The sequence below is a fragment of the Corapipo altera genome, unplaced genomic scaffold (assembly GCF_003945725.1).
Source record: "Corapipo altera isolate COAL_440 unplaced genomic scaffold, ASM394572v1 48b, whole genome shotgun sequence".
Classification (NCBI taxonomy): Eukaryota; Metazoa; Chordata; class Aves; order Passeriformes; family Pipridae; genus Corapipo; species Corapipo altera.
In genome coordinates this window covers 16,342,806-16,357,302 of record NW_020884884.1, presented here as the reverse complement: position 1 = coordinate 16,357,302, position 14,497 = coordinate 16,342,806, and the positions used below count along the sequence as shown (strand labels likewise).

General features: G+C 37.0%; 1 long non-coding RNA gene across 2 annotated transcripts in view; it reads right to left on the bottom strand.

The window, feature by feature from the left end:
* The window catches only part of LOC113946333, a 42,631-nt gene that overhangs the window by 7,215 nt on the left and 20,919 nt on the right, over positions 1-14,497 (bottom strand). The window contains exon 3 of one of the 2 annotated variants that reach the window (XR_003527393.1): positions 6,363-6,443. The exons of the other annotated variant lie outside the window; for it this stretch is intronic. This is a non-coding gene — a long non-coding RNA (uncharacterized LOC113946333). The remainder of the gene's footprint in view (positions 1-6,362; positions 6,444-14,497) is intronic. 2 annotated transcript variants of the gene reach the window in all.

Sequence of the window (14,497 nt, the reverse complement as noted above, 5' to 3'; positions counted from 1 at the left end):
AGAAGCAGAGCAGCATCATTTTTCTGCTGATAGACACCAGAGGCTGCTGTCCTGCAGGGTCGAAAGGGACCAAGGGGAACTGGTTCTCTAGAAAGCACTGCCAGCTTTCCTGAAGTCTGATACTGTCACCATATGCTTACATTTTCTCTTTTTTATCTCACAACTCTTATTCTTGCAACCCCAAAAGAAAGAGGAAGGTGTGATCTCTCTCTTACTTTGGCTGAAATGCAGTAGCCATTTTTGCTCTCTGGTAGCTATGCTCCTTCTCTTCAGAAGGCTGCTTTAGAAGAAAGCCAGGTAGTGCCTACATTTACACGCTGCAGCAGTGATATTGGCAAGATCAAGGCTAAAACTGTGTCCGTTTTTTCCCCTGGTAGAAGTTGAGTCACTAAGAGCTCTGTTATGAGCTGTGTGTGCCGTGCTACATATTGTGAAGTAAAGCCAACAGCCTGGCTAGGGATCAGTATTGAGCAGAGAGATGATACAAATCACTGGGGAACTGAAATGACTCACTTTGCATTCAGCTCCACACCTACTGCCTCCTGGTCATCACATTAAAAATAAAATAAAGTACTTTATATTTTCAGCTTTATAAGGTAATATTAGTGGCAGCTACTGGGGGGCTATGTTTCTGTAAAACTCACACTACAAATATTAAACTACACAATTATTAATAAACATGGCAGTTTTATAAAGTAATAGAGATAGGGTAAATCCAACTAAATCCATGCATTTAAGTTCAAAAACAGATAAATAATGAATGCAAATGTCATCCTGTCATGAAAACTGAGTGACAGATTAATAAAGTTTTCCACACATTTCAATATATTTATCATAAATATTCACTGAGCATTTCTAATTGTGACATGTTTGCGTAAGTTCCCTTTTTTTTTTAAACTCAGTTTTAACAAATGCTTACTTTCCCAGAAGATTAATAATGCTGGACTAGACCAGTGGTTCACTGGGTGAAATTTGTAATAGCCACAGTGTTAATGCAGCTGCATGATGAACTTGGCCTTCATCTTTAACATTCTTGCAAGTAAAGCATAACTATAAATGAAATGAGTGAATTCCTAACACTAAAGTTGTCAGTAGGATATTTTCTTCCACTTACTTCTCTAGCACTAAAATTTCACCCGTAACTGAGACTGAGAGTTGTTTTTAACTCGTTGAATTGGTTTATCCTAAGGTGTTTTTTTCTTTTGATTTCTAACATATTTCTTTTTACTTTGATCTCCACTTAAAATAGCAATAACACCTTGTTTTATCTCTTTCTTGAGTAGTTGAGGCTATTTTTTTAATTATTTTTTCTGTGTTCTTTGCCTTGCATTACTCAGTAATATTTTTCAGCTTCCACTCTACCATGTATGCTTTTAGTATGCTTTTGTCCCTCCAAGTTCCTCAGTCATCTCTCATCCAAGCTAACCTGGATCACTTTGTCTACTGCATATTTTTCATTTAGTGTTCACCTACTTTTCAAGAAAAATATGCATATAAACACATGTATTTAGAGAGGGAGACTGAGGCACTGCAGTATTCACCTTTGCCCATACTAAGGCTTAGCCATTTAATCTTACTTTAGTGAGGTTTTCTTGTCTTGCAGTCATACCTCTCAGTCATATTCTCCTCAGTCATACCTCTCATGAGGCATGAAGCATTTTCTGAAAAGAAAATTCAATTTAGATGTCATCCCATTCTTCACTACATTTTTGTTAACTTGTTTGGGGATTTTTTTTTAAAGAGAAGTTATGATTTATCAAATGAAACATGATCTGGATTAAAAATATCTGAATATTATTTCAGTATCTCCAGATATCAGCACCCTGACCTTGTAACATCCTTTATTTTTGTTCCTTAGAAAGAATAAGCTACAGAAAAATATATTCACCATTAATTCATATGGTGAAGACTGAGACAAATCTTTCTGCAGTACTGCAGTACTCACCATCCTTAACTATAGTTCAGCAAACTTACAGATTTTCATGCAGGTTTTCTGATCTCATTTTATTGATAACTTAAGCTTTTTTTGGTCTTCCATATCTCTGGTTATTTGTTTCATAGGTTTCCCACATCTCTAAATTCTCATCTTTCTCTCCTTTTCATTTCATTCAATTTGGCAAAACTACCATTTGTTGAAGAATTCCTGTTTGCTTAGGAATAAACAACTTGAGCCTTGCCTTTGCTCTTACCATTCTGCTTTTTGTTGTATCTATCTCTGTTAAGAAATGCTTCCAGGTGGCCTTCACACTGGTTTCTAATAATTTTCACATTTTAAAGTACCTTTATCTGTAGGATTTTTTTCCCAGATTTGTCATTACACAAAATATTTCTTTTTAAACCAAAGTGTAAGGGTGATAATTAACTATTAACTTATTCCTTTGGAACATTTATCAGAGGGTTTTAATGAAGGTGTCTAAATTTAGGTTGAAAAATAAGTAATTTTATTTTTCTGAAGCACTGAGCTCTCTGGCACCGAATGGAACTGCTCAGCATTTTTAAATCATTATATTTGGAAGTAAAATTTTGCATACCGCTTATTTTTAAAATCCTGAACCATGTCATTTCAGAGAGAGAAAACAAACTTTACATGGTATTCCAGATGCCCAAAACAAGCAAATAACATCCACAAAACTATGTCTGCAACAACATTTTAGAAATCTTAGAGAAAACAGGTCTGGTCTGTACATGCTTTAGGGCCAACTCATAAACAAAAACTTTATGAGCTGAAATCTGAGGACACTAATTGCTAAAGATAATAGAGCAATTTAAATCTCTTCCTTTGTAAATAATATTAATTACCAACATTTTCACAGTACTGCCATCAACAGAACATACCCAAAGCCCACAGAAATTATTTAGTGACCTGAGCCTTTCTTTCCTATAGCTATGTACAGATTGACATACTTTCTGTAGAAGCACTTGACTTCAGTTGATGAAGTTATCACTCAATAAAAAAAAATGCTTGAACAAAGCTTCTTGGTTTGTTATTTTGCTATTTTTCCAGAATTTCCCATAAACAAGATGGTTGCAAGAAGAGTATTTGCAAAGCAACTGTAAAGGGCATTATTCTGCCACACCAAATTAGTTAGTCTGGAGAACTAATTGACTTTCTTTGGCTTTATGTCGGTAGATATACCAAAGATTCAGAAGAAATACAAAAAAACAAGGTCAAAGTAAAACAGTATGTTTTGTTTTGTTTTTAAAATAACCAAAATAAAAGCAAAATTTTTTATTTTAAGTAGATTAAACATTAGGTTCAATAGGAATCTCTGAACTCAGTTCTGAGTCACTTCAACCTAGCTCTCACTTTTCCACAAATTTCAAAAGCCAGTGGACTTCTTGACACTTAAAAAAACTTTCATTTCTTCAAGAAATTCTAAAGCAAGCCAAAGAAAAAAATTTTAAGAAACTGCTTCAGTGTTTCACATGATGTAATCCAAGTCTCATGTGATGTAAGCACTTCCATTAATAAATTACTTGGTTAATTACAGCTCCACCAGCAAAAAGAAGTGCTGTCATATTTCAGCACTAAAGCCGTAGTTTCCCTCTGTTATTCCAAGCAACAGATTAGGTAGTAATCTAATGTGAGGCACTTATTTCAAATACAGGAAAAAGAATATCCATTTTAAATCAACAATAACATATTAATGTTCATCATTGTTATTACCAGTTTTGATGGCCTTCTTCCCCAAGAGGCTCTTACCTTCTTGAGACAACTAACTTCTGCTGCTAAAAAGATTTAATATGTGGTAGATGTCATGTTTGAAAATATTTACTATATCAAAATCAATTTACTTATTTTTTTAATACTAGTTCAAATACCGGAAAGTGTTTCCTAACAAGACCATAAAAACCTTCCAGTACATTTTGGTACCGAATACACAGATGGGAGCAAGTTCTTGGTGAGGGTAAATATCATGTCTTCATCTACTCCTAAATTATTTATTCCCTCTGATGAGGGAATTTCTTGGTTCCTTGTTTCCCACCTGCAGTAGCAGACCTCACTCACAACAGCAAGTAAAGAAACAAATGGAATGACGTGGATTGACTCTGGTATGAAATTCCCACCAGAGAAGTACTTGAATACATGATGTCAATAATTTCCTGTCATTAAAAGACCAGTGCATTCAGTGTTGGCAAATCTTTTGAGACAGGATATAAAGCTCTTCTCAAAAGAGATCACCAAGGCTCTTTGAAGATCCCATTCAGGCTCTCCACCAATGTACAGACAGACAGGTAGGCCTGTCACTAACTTCCTTGAGCCTATTTATAACTCCATCTTCCTAACTGTAAAACCACAACAGGACATGCACCTATAGCCCAAGTCTATTTTCACAATGGTCATAACTGGTAATAGTATCTTTTTTAAAAAGAGAACTCAAACACACAGAGACTTTCTAAGAGCAGATGTGGCATGTTCCACAGGTAGCATGTCACACAGATTTCTGTGCCCTGCTGTCCCTGATAGACTTACTGGTTTGTCAATATTTCTCCAGCAGTAGACTTAACGCAAAGTACATAATCTTGCCTTAATTTTACTAGGAATTTAGGAGACCTACATATTAGAAAGTCACCTGGTAATGACCGATATTATAAAGCTGCCTCACATTTGTCATTTAAAAGTAAAATTCCCATCAGCTGGGAAGTTAAATTACAATACAAGGGAAGTGGAGGTAGAGAAGAACTAAAAACCTTTTCCTTGTTCCTTTTAGTCTGTTTACATCACATATATCCAAGTCGTTGTCTTTTAGGTCAAACAGTCCCAGGTACACAAGTTGCTGAGCAACACAGTGACACCCTTATGAAGAGCAAACTGCCCTGTTCAAATTCAGTGAATATGTCTTCAGATTCTAATGAGTTTGCATAATACTATGTCCATAAATTAAAAGGATTTGGGGGTTATTCTTCAAAAATATTGCAAGTGTGGGTTGCCCATCACTTTGTATCTTCCATATTTAACTGCTTTATGGAAAATTAACGTAAAATAGGAACGCCCTATGGCAAAAGTAGGAGTACTTATCGCCAGTACTTATTTGCACAGGGGTGGGTACCTAATGAGCCACCTTGCAAGGCAGATGTGAAGCCCCACGTGCTATCTTGCTTTCATTCCCATTCCACCGGGGCAAGCCTGGCTCAGGCCATGCCCAAGGGGGTGCCATGTTTGGGACCCGCTCCCCTCGGCAGGGAGGGAGCCGCACCGTGCTGTCAGCACTAGAGGGCACTCCGGGATTAGGAAGCACTGCTCGGTGCTCCCTGGGGTGTTGGAGGCTCTGCCGCCTTGGGACAGGCTGAGTGCCCATCACGTATTTCCCACCAGGAGACCCCTGGCATGATGAAAGCAACGCACTCTCTACGCTCAGCCCAAGGAGGGGGGAGCGGGAGGTGTTATGCTGCCAGTGAGGACCTGACCAGGTGATTTTGCAACTTTGTCAGCAGAGATAAATAATAGTCCCCTTAAGCGTTAAATAAAGCTTGAGAAGAAGTGATGTGGCTCTTCCCAAAGGAATGTGTAGCACTTCTCAGTCACTGTGCTGGGTTTCTTTCCTCATGGGGCAATAAGTGTTACTTTGGCTTTTTCTCCAAAAGCCTGTTCTTAAGGAAGCGACTACTCATATATCTTGCAGAAAATGCCATGCCTTTATGAATGAACATCTCCACCTCCTCCCTAGCAAAGCAGGGAGAACAGCAGACTTCCAGAGGTCTGCCTTTCCTCAGGTACAAATGAGAAAGCCGTTTAAGAAGTGTACAGCTAATGGGCTAAAGCACGAAGGAGGGAAGAGGGCTGGTCGACCAGGTTGTCACTTTCCAAAAGGGAGAAGAAAACCCACACTGAAGTTCAAAAGACTGCCCATGGCTGGAACACAAGAGGAGCCTGTTCCTAGTGAGCTCCACTATCCTTTTTGTGATGGGAGACTTAAATCAACCTTAAACCATCTCCAGCTGTGCTTTAGGAAGTTTAGCCTTAAATAGTCTCATGATGTTGATTCTAAAATACTCCCTCCATGACTAATTCATATTTTTCCTTGATATTTAATCTAATTTGCTGTAGGCTAATCCCCTTAGTTTTTGGCCTGTTGACAAATGAAAATGACTAGTCCCTGTGATCCTCTTCATTCTCTGTGTGAATCTATGGATAATTATTATCTCTTCTATGTCTTTCTTTTGTTTCTTCGACAATTCCTAGAGCATAAACACATCTGCTAATCTTCTTTCTAGTTAAGAGAGAAGATTCCAGGTGTAAAGAGGTGGTTGAAGCAGACACTATCAGCAAGTTGCAGGTAAATGCTACATTCCTCACACATCTATTTGGATTAAATTCTTTTATGCTTAAGTGATTTTAATTACCACCTATAGGCTCTTACTGAAATACCTATTCCTGAGATGTTTTCCTCCCTGGTCTTGTTGGTAATATATCAGGCTACCTTCTTCACTGCTCCTTTTGGCTTTAGTTTAACAGCTATTACATGCTTCATTAATATTTTAAGTAACACGTACTATAGATCTAATGCTTCATATGACCCTTTCAAATGGTAGTAGGTTTGGTCTTGATCCTAAAATATAATATTCCACACATCCTTTACAGAATGCTGCTCAGTGATTGATATATATATATATGTATTTGTATATATATATATATGTATATATATATATATATATGGAAATTTGCTCAACAAAAACTGGCATGCTATGGCCATGAAATTTATGGTGCCTAGGAAGACAATGTCTCTTTGTCATCCTAGAGGAAAGTTTGTGTTCTTTCATTTAAAAAATATTCTGAAAATCCAGACTGCAAAAAAAGATGGCTCAGTAGTTTGTGCAGCAAGCAGGATGAAACTCCAAGTTTCAGCCCAAGTTTTCACAGGCAGCCTTGGGCAGCTATTTTACCTACCCTGCATCTCTCAATTTCACTTCTATAAACTGAAGATAAGGTTCGTTTCCCACCTGGGAAATGCATTGATACTAGTGAAATATTTGGATGCTATAGAGGAAGAGCTAGGCAAAACTTGTGTGCAATCGAATTATAGAACTGCTAAAAGATAAACAAAATAAATAAGATTTAATATTCTTCAGCTTTTGTTTACCTACCTTCAACACTAGAAATTCCCTGGACTCACAGCTACTCCCTTGTGTTGTTTTCATGACTGAAGCCTCAAGCTGGCCAGATAACTCAAACTCGAGCAAAGCTTTTTCCATGAGCTGCCTCAGTGTGGCAGTTGGTTTAGGCACCCTAGCCCCAGTGGTGGCTGGGACAAACAGACAATTTCCTTGGCACATGGATTTTTTTCTGGTTTGGAGTACCACGCACTAAGCAACATATAATCAATGCAACAAAACTTTTAACCTGTTTTGGCTATATTTTAAAAAGAAATCATTTGGTGACTAAAATGGAGAATGAGAAACTTCATCTTGAAGGGCTGATTTTTGTAATAATAACCACTCTGCCTTACAGAAAGTGGTGCCTGTGTCCTCTAAAGCAAAAATCCATCCTACAGGCCAAATTCTTCAATCTTGGTCATGCAGGTATCACATATGAAATAGTGCCCAGAATACATCTTTTTCTAATGAAAAATTGTTAATTTAAGCATGCTACAGGTATATATGAGAAGCCATCAGGGAAAAAGCAAATCATGCAAGCTGAGCCTAAATTCTAAGCCCTTGTCCCACAGAATTACTTAAACACAGGAATCCAGATTTTTTCAGATAACTGTGGAGCATTTGAGCAATATAAGGCAAGTGCAGAAAGTACTGGGCACACTGTTTATGTGCTGCACAGTATCAGCGAGTGTTCACAGGGAATATGAGGGTCTCCCCGTGAATCTGTGTAAACAGTGAATGTACAGGTCTGCCAGGTAGAATATCTAGCACTTGTAAAATTGTGCTCATGTACACCAAAGGGCTGTGTCACAGGGATGGAAATCCCAGGTAAAATAAGCAGTTCCTCAGAAGCTTCCCAAATTTTCTATGGGAGAAAAAATAATATTCAGGGAAAAATGCATATACATCAGCTCTGTTATCAAATATTTTATTTTGATTTCTTCAACCCACTGGGCAGCAACCACTGATGAATGTAAGTTATCTCAATGAAGTGGATGGAATTACTCACATATTGGCATGTAAATAGGTGGCTGCTGGATTCTGAGCCTGCTTCACAATTAAACTTTACTGTCAATGGCACTAAAGATGTAATTAGCATTATTGTAATAATGGTATCATCTTTTGTCTTGTTTTTTTAGAAAAAGGAAATATATTGTCAGTCAGCATGAGAGGAGTGCTGGACCTGCAGAGTTTTACAGAACACTGCAAGCATCTCGCTAGTGCAAATAAGAGCAACTCACCATAAAATAAAGGGAACAAACACTATCCACTCAACAGCATAGAGCACAATGTTGTTCTTTATTATTTTATTTAAAAGGGGCAGATTTATTCGGTCATAAATTAATAATTCAGAAGGTATAAGAAGGCACAGCCAATTAGCTGCAGTAATTTGCATTTTTATGCTCCTTCATTAGTTTTCTAAGGTTCTTCTCTCCTATTATAGGAATGCAAATGTCATCTTCCAAAAGGTGAATAGCCAACCTGTTATTTGTTTGCATGGTAATGAAGCCTTTTCAAATATTAAAAGACCAAATAATTTAATAATTTTTAAGAAAAATTTTTGTTGCTATAATATCTCTTTTCTTTGTGTTGTTTTTCAAGAAACATGCTTTTTAAATGTTTATCAGGTGACTGATTTTCTGGGGTTCCTAAAATCATGCCTAACTTTAATCATGTGAGTAAATCCCTTAAAGGAACGTATTAAAATCCTTTCTTAATTTAGAGGCTGACAAATAACGCAGTGCATGATGTCTTTGTTTGCAGCCTAGGGTCTCTTTACCCTTTGTGCATGAATAAATTGAGAAGGGTTTAACATATGTATTTGGCTGTTAGGGGAACTTCCCTTTCTTATGCCCCATGCCTCAGATATCTGCTGGCACAAGCACCTTCAAAAGCTTCATGCTGCCTGCCCCAGGGATCTCCCTTTTGGTCATTACTATCTATGGGCACAGTCTTGCTGAAGTTGACCTCTTTAGCTTCTGAGAAATACTCCTGAGGCCAGCAAGGTTACAGCTGAAAGTTCTCCTGCAGCATGACTAAAGCCCTGGTCACTAGAGTGCTGCAGGGCAGCTGTACTTGCTTCATCTCTGCCTTCCCATGAAGGGCATCAGCAAATCCCATTGGCTTCCCAGAGAGCTGCTCCTAACCTGCAGCTGGCCTGACACGTACTTATTTTTCCATTTTTACTCCGGTATTTTCCTTTCCAAATGCTTTCCATGTGAGGCCATTTCATTTTATTTTTATAATTATTTTATTTTTAATACAGCCCCTCATTCCAGATGTAGATAGTACATACACACACTCAAGTATACGTATAAGCAAAGTAATGCTGAAGCTGCACCTTTAAAGACATTTATCTGAGGCAGAGTGTAACCCAAAAGAACTCTACACATATTTCAGAGAACCGGTGGGTACTAACAATAAAAAAAAAATAAAAATAAATAAATAAAAATTGAAACCTAGAGAATTAAGCAAAGATATGGTATGTTTTCAGAGGCAACCTCTGAAGCGACCTGGTTCTTCAGGCTGCTGTGAAGGCTATCAAATGGCTGAAGAAGCCATAGGAAGCCTACCCTTCTCTGTTTACCTCTACAGAATGCTTGTCTTTTGGGATATTTGGTCTTTCTAGGGGCAACCTGAAGCAGTGCTCTCTCCCAGGGACAATGGAACCTCTCCCCAGCCCACTGAAATCCACTCCATGCTGTTCCCCCATCAGTTCAGCTTTTCTTTCTTTTAGCAGAGGCGGTGTTCACAAACTGTACAGATGATCTTGGAATTTTTTTGGCAGCAAATGACATACAAAAAGGCACTGTTTTTTTCACTTCACTGATAGTGCAGATAGCATGCCTGTAACATGGGCCAAATGACCAACCATGCAAGCAGCAGGGTTTATTGGTGCGGGGTTTTTTCTTCCTTTTTATGTTAACTTCTTGGTGAAGGCTGCATGTGAAGACCAGGCTCTGAATCACTCCAAGCAGGAAGGGCAGAGTAGCAGAGGAATGGATGGCTGAATTAGCTCTAAGAGCTATGACTCAGTGGCAAGTGACATTATGCCAGGAGGTATAACAAGGTGAAACAGGTGCCAGCAGGTGCAATGAGAAAGGAGAAACAAATGGCTTGAGTTAATATGTACTTTTAACTAGAACTGAACAAAACGAACAAACAAACAAACAAAAAATGTTGAGCAAATAAACCCATCTGAAAGCTAAAGAAGAATATTTTCTATCATAGTAGTGGCAGGAGTCTCTATCTATGCCCTTACTCCAGGCCTTCCATCACCTCCTTCCCTTGTTCCCCAGCCCAGCTCCAACATATCTCCTGCACGACCCCATGCAAGGGGACAAGGGTGGCCCATGGGTAGGTTGGGCTGTCAGTTGTATTCCCACAGGAGGACAGAGCCTCCTGACTTCCAGAGTTAATCTCTACAGCTGCAGTGCATTATGCTTTCCCTTTCCTACATGGACAGAAATAAGCAATTCTGAACATGCTTAATTGGAGATGAAAGACTAGATTTTGTAATCTAGGTGAATTTCTGTTTTTACATCAACCAGAAAAATCAATCTTTTATTCCATAGCAAAGAATTTGAACATTTCACAGCTTATATGCCTGATATTTCACTTACAAATTAAAATTATTTGCAAAGCACATTTTTAAAAAACATCACTAAGACCTTGTTGCAGATCATCTCAACAGAACAACATGAGCATTTTGTATTTTTGACCAAAATATATTAATATTAGAAGGGATCTATTGATTATTTAATGTGACTTCTTTCATTACATATCTACAGGACTCCTCTAAGTGAATTTCTGTATCAAGACTGATAATGCAGCTAAGCTAGACTGAAAACTGATCATAGTTTCAAATTTTCTGTACAGAGAAAGTCCACTGCAGTCCTCAGTAAGTTTTTCCTGTGGTCAATTCGCTTCTCTGTGGTAAGTTACTTTAAGCTTAAATTTCTCTAATTCCAGGCAATGGATTTTGCTAATCTTTTCCAGAGAAATTAAGAATGCCTTTGTACCATTTTTCCGTTCTTTAGTAAATCAAGAGTTTGAAATTTAGTCCCTCATTTTCAGCATATTTTGCAGTCCTTTAAGCTCATCCAGGGTTCCTATCAAACCCTTATTTTTAAAGAAAACCAAATAAATAAGAATGTTTAAAACAAACAAACAAACAACAACACAAAAAACCAAACCAAAACAAAAAAAACACCAAAAAACAAACAAAACAAACAACAAAACAAAAAAACAAACAAACAAAGAAAAAAAAAACAAGGAAGAAGACCAAAATGCTTTCCTACAGGGTAAGGTCAGCAGGGATGAAGCATGGTGGCTGGCTGCTGAACCCCAGCACAGGCGCAAGGGAGGAGCTGTGCAGTGCCCCACTTTCTCCTCTGTCAGAGGCATGAAGCACCAGGCCAGACCTCGCCAAGGAGCTACTGTCTGTGTAGCACTTTCCCTTTTCCCTCACAGTAAATCTTTGCCTGAATAATGCAAGCTCCCTGCTTTTATTCATATTCTCCTCATTATATACCAATGATCATTTTAGCACTTTGGCCGTGGCGCACTGCGGGAGCTCCACGTGTATCTGATTATCCATCATAAAATCAAATCCTTTTCAGTCCCTATTTCCCAGCATGGAGTCTTTTCCATCCTACAACTGTAGCTCACACTGTTCTCTCTGCACAGATTTCCAAAAAAATAACTTGTTCCATTTTGTAAAGAAATTCAGATTGCTCTCTGTCATTCACCAGCCTTATTTATCATTTAATCCTCTACCAGTTTTAGTGGTATAGGAAAACCTCATCAACAAAATGTCATGTTTTCTTGTCTCATTAAGAAAGATAACGTGTGTGGGGATGAATCTCACAAGGAACAAATTCTCACTATGATGGTTCTTCATTTACGGTTATAGGACCTATTTATTTTTAATTAAATTCATAGATGTTAGGTGGGTTTTCTATTGCTTTATTTTCTTAACAAAATGTCTTCTGGTGTGAATGCATGTCCTTTCAAAAAGTTTATTACATCAACAATATTATCTTGATTGAAAAGAACTTGTAATCTCATCAAAGGATGGGATCAAATTAGTCTGACAAAAATTATTTTTGTGAAGCTAATGTTGATGGACATTAATTGTGTTTGAGCAATCTCAACTTGATAGGCCTCTAATTTCCTGAGTTAGTTCTGTTATCATCTTTAAATATTGGCACACATTAGATTTTTCCCCACTTGAAAATTCCCATGTTTCAACACTGTAATCACCAAAATAAAATGCCCATGGAGGTCTTTTGCTAGTTCTTTTAAAACTGTCAGATGCAAGATAAGTACACATGCAAACTTTAAATGTCTAAATTAAACAAACTGCTATGTAACTGGTTAAAATTAAAAGGACTGCATCATCATGTCATATAACTACCATCTGGCTTTCCCCAAATGCAGACACCAAGTGACTGAGATTCTGCTTTTCATGAATTCTGCTATCATCATACAGCCACAGAACAACAATATTATCAGGATTCCCAGTACAACCGGGAACTCCTTTCTCTATCTTTTCATTTTTAGATCTGCTAACCATAGATTTTTGTCTTTGACATTTTGCTTCCACTATCTACTTTCTAAAATCCAAGACAATTGTTATTATGACTGTTCCAGCTTTCTTTTTCTATGTTTCACTATGATTTAGAGATGCTTTTCATTTTACTTTGACCCGTACTGTTATTTCTTTAAATCACTGCAACAACATCATTCTGAAAATGCAATTTCGGAATCTAGTAAAATGTTATTCAACAATGGACAATTATCTTTCTCATCTTTCTGTTTACATTTTCTTCAGTTGATTGTCTCAAACTTATTTTCAGCTTTATTAAATTGTCCTTTTCAACCCCCCCGAGAACATGTATTCTTGGCAGAACTCACAATAAAAATGTAATCAGATAAAATCAGTTTCAACTATTTTTTCAGTTCTGTGATTAACTCTTTATTTTTTAAGGTCTTATATAGAGTTCTGCTCCATTAGATACAATTTTTGTTTATAAAGAAAATTCAAAGGGTGCCTTAAAATCAGCAACCTGTGTCACATCTCTTTTGAACTGATACCAACCCATAAAAATTTTGGTTCTTGCTATATATTGTAGCTCAACAGTTGCACAGCTAATTGTCTTATTCTCTAGTGGTGTGTTTGCACATTTCCAGCAAGCCAAAGCTAGCAATCTCTCTTGTGATTTGATTGTACAGAATCCTTCTCTATATATCAGTGCCCTGTAATTTGAACTTGAGTGAGGCCATTTTAGAACAGAATGTCTCTCATACTGCTGCATTTTTCATTCAATCTTTTCAACACAGACTGTTACAGCCAATAATTTTAACATTATCAGTATGGGAATTTTCTTATTTGTTTTCAGAACACCTAGCTTTATGCTAATTAATGAGAAATTTCCACTGTATATATTGCGTATAATAAATGAAATGCTGTACATATTAGAATCAAATATTTTGTGATTAATCTGTTATTAAATATTCTTACATTTCACTTTTATGGTTGTATTGGCCACAGACAAGGTCAGATAACTTAACTGAAGTCAGTGGGAAATACCAGGAAAAGCAGATATTCCCTGTTTATTTCTCTCTGTTTTATTGTCTTACAATCCGTCTACTGGTTATAATGAGTATGAAGTATGACTGAGTCTAGACAAATGTGTTAAGGGCTTCTATTAGCAAATTTCTTGGTACAGCTGTCATTATTTTTTTAAGTTGCTATGGAGACTTACTAGTTTGAGGCATCACGATGATTTTCCATAGCAATACTGCTTTGGCTCCAGTGCATACCCCAAAACAACCATGGATGTCCTCTAGGATAATTTATCTCCAGTTGGACATATTAAAATATCTACACAATTGCCTAGAAAATGGTAGAAAGTAATAATGTGAAAAAGGACTGACCTACTTGCTAAAACTATTGTTAGATAGAATGAGTTTCATAATTAAGATTTCTGTTAAAAAATAGGTAAAAATACATAGTTGGGAGAAAATAGGAAAGGCAGACTATTTTGTCAAAATAATATTTTTATGCTTTCCCAATATTTTAGATTTTAAACCTCAAGACCAGAACATCCCTTCTAAACCTCCGACTTCTCGGAAATTAAAATAGTCAATTTCAGCAGGTATATTTTCTTCTTCTTTATGTTTAAACACAAATAACTATTTTCCTTTTTAGCTAATTGCTACTTTATGGAATTGTGGAAGGACTAAATTTGAAGAATTGCATAGCCCAGTGGCAATGCTGTCAAATGGTAAAAATCATAAACTATCTTTATATGGACAAAGCATATAGCTATTATATGGATGAATGAAAATCTCTCACTGCAGACATGTAAAATATTCTGTTCTGAATTTAAAATAC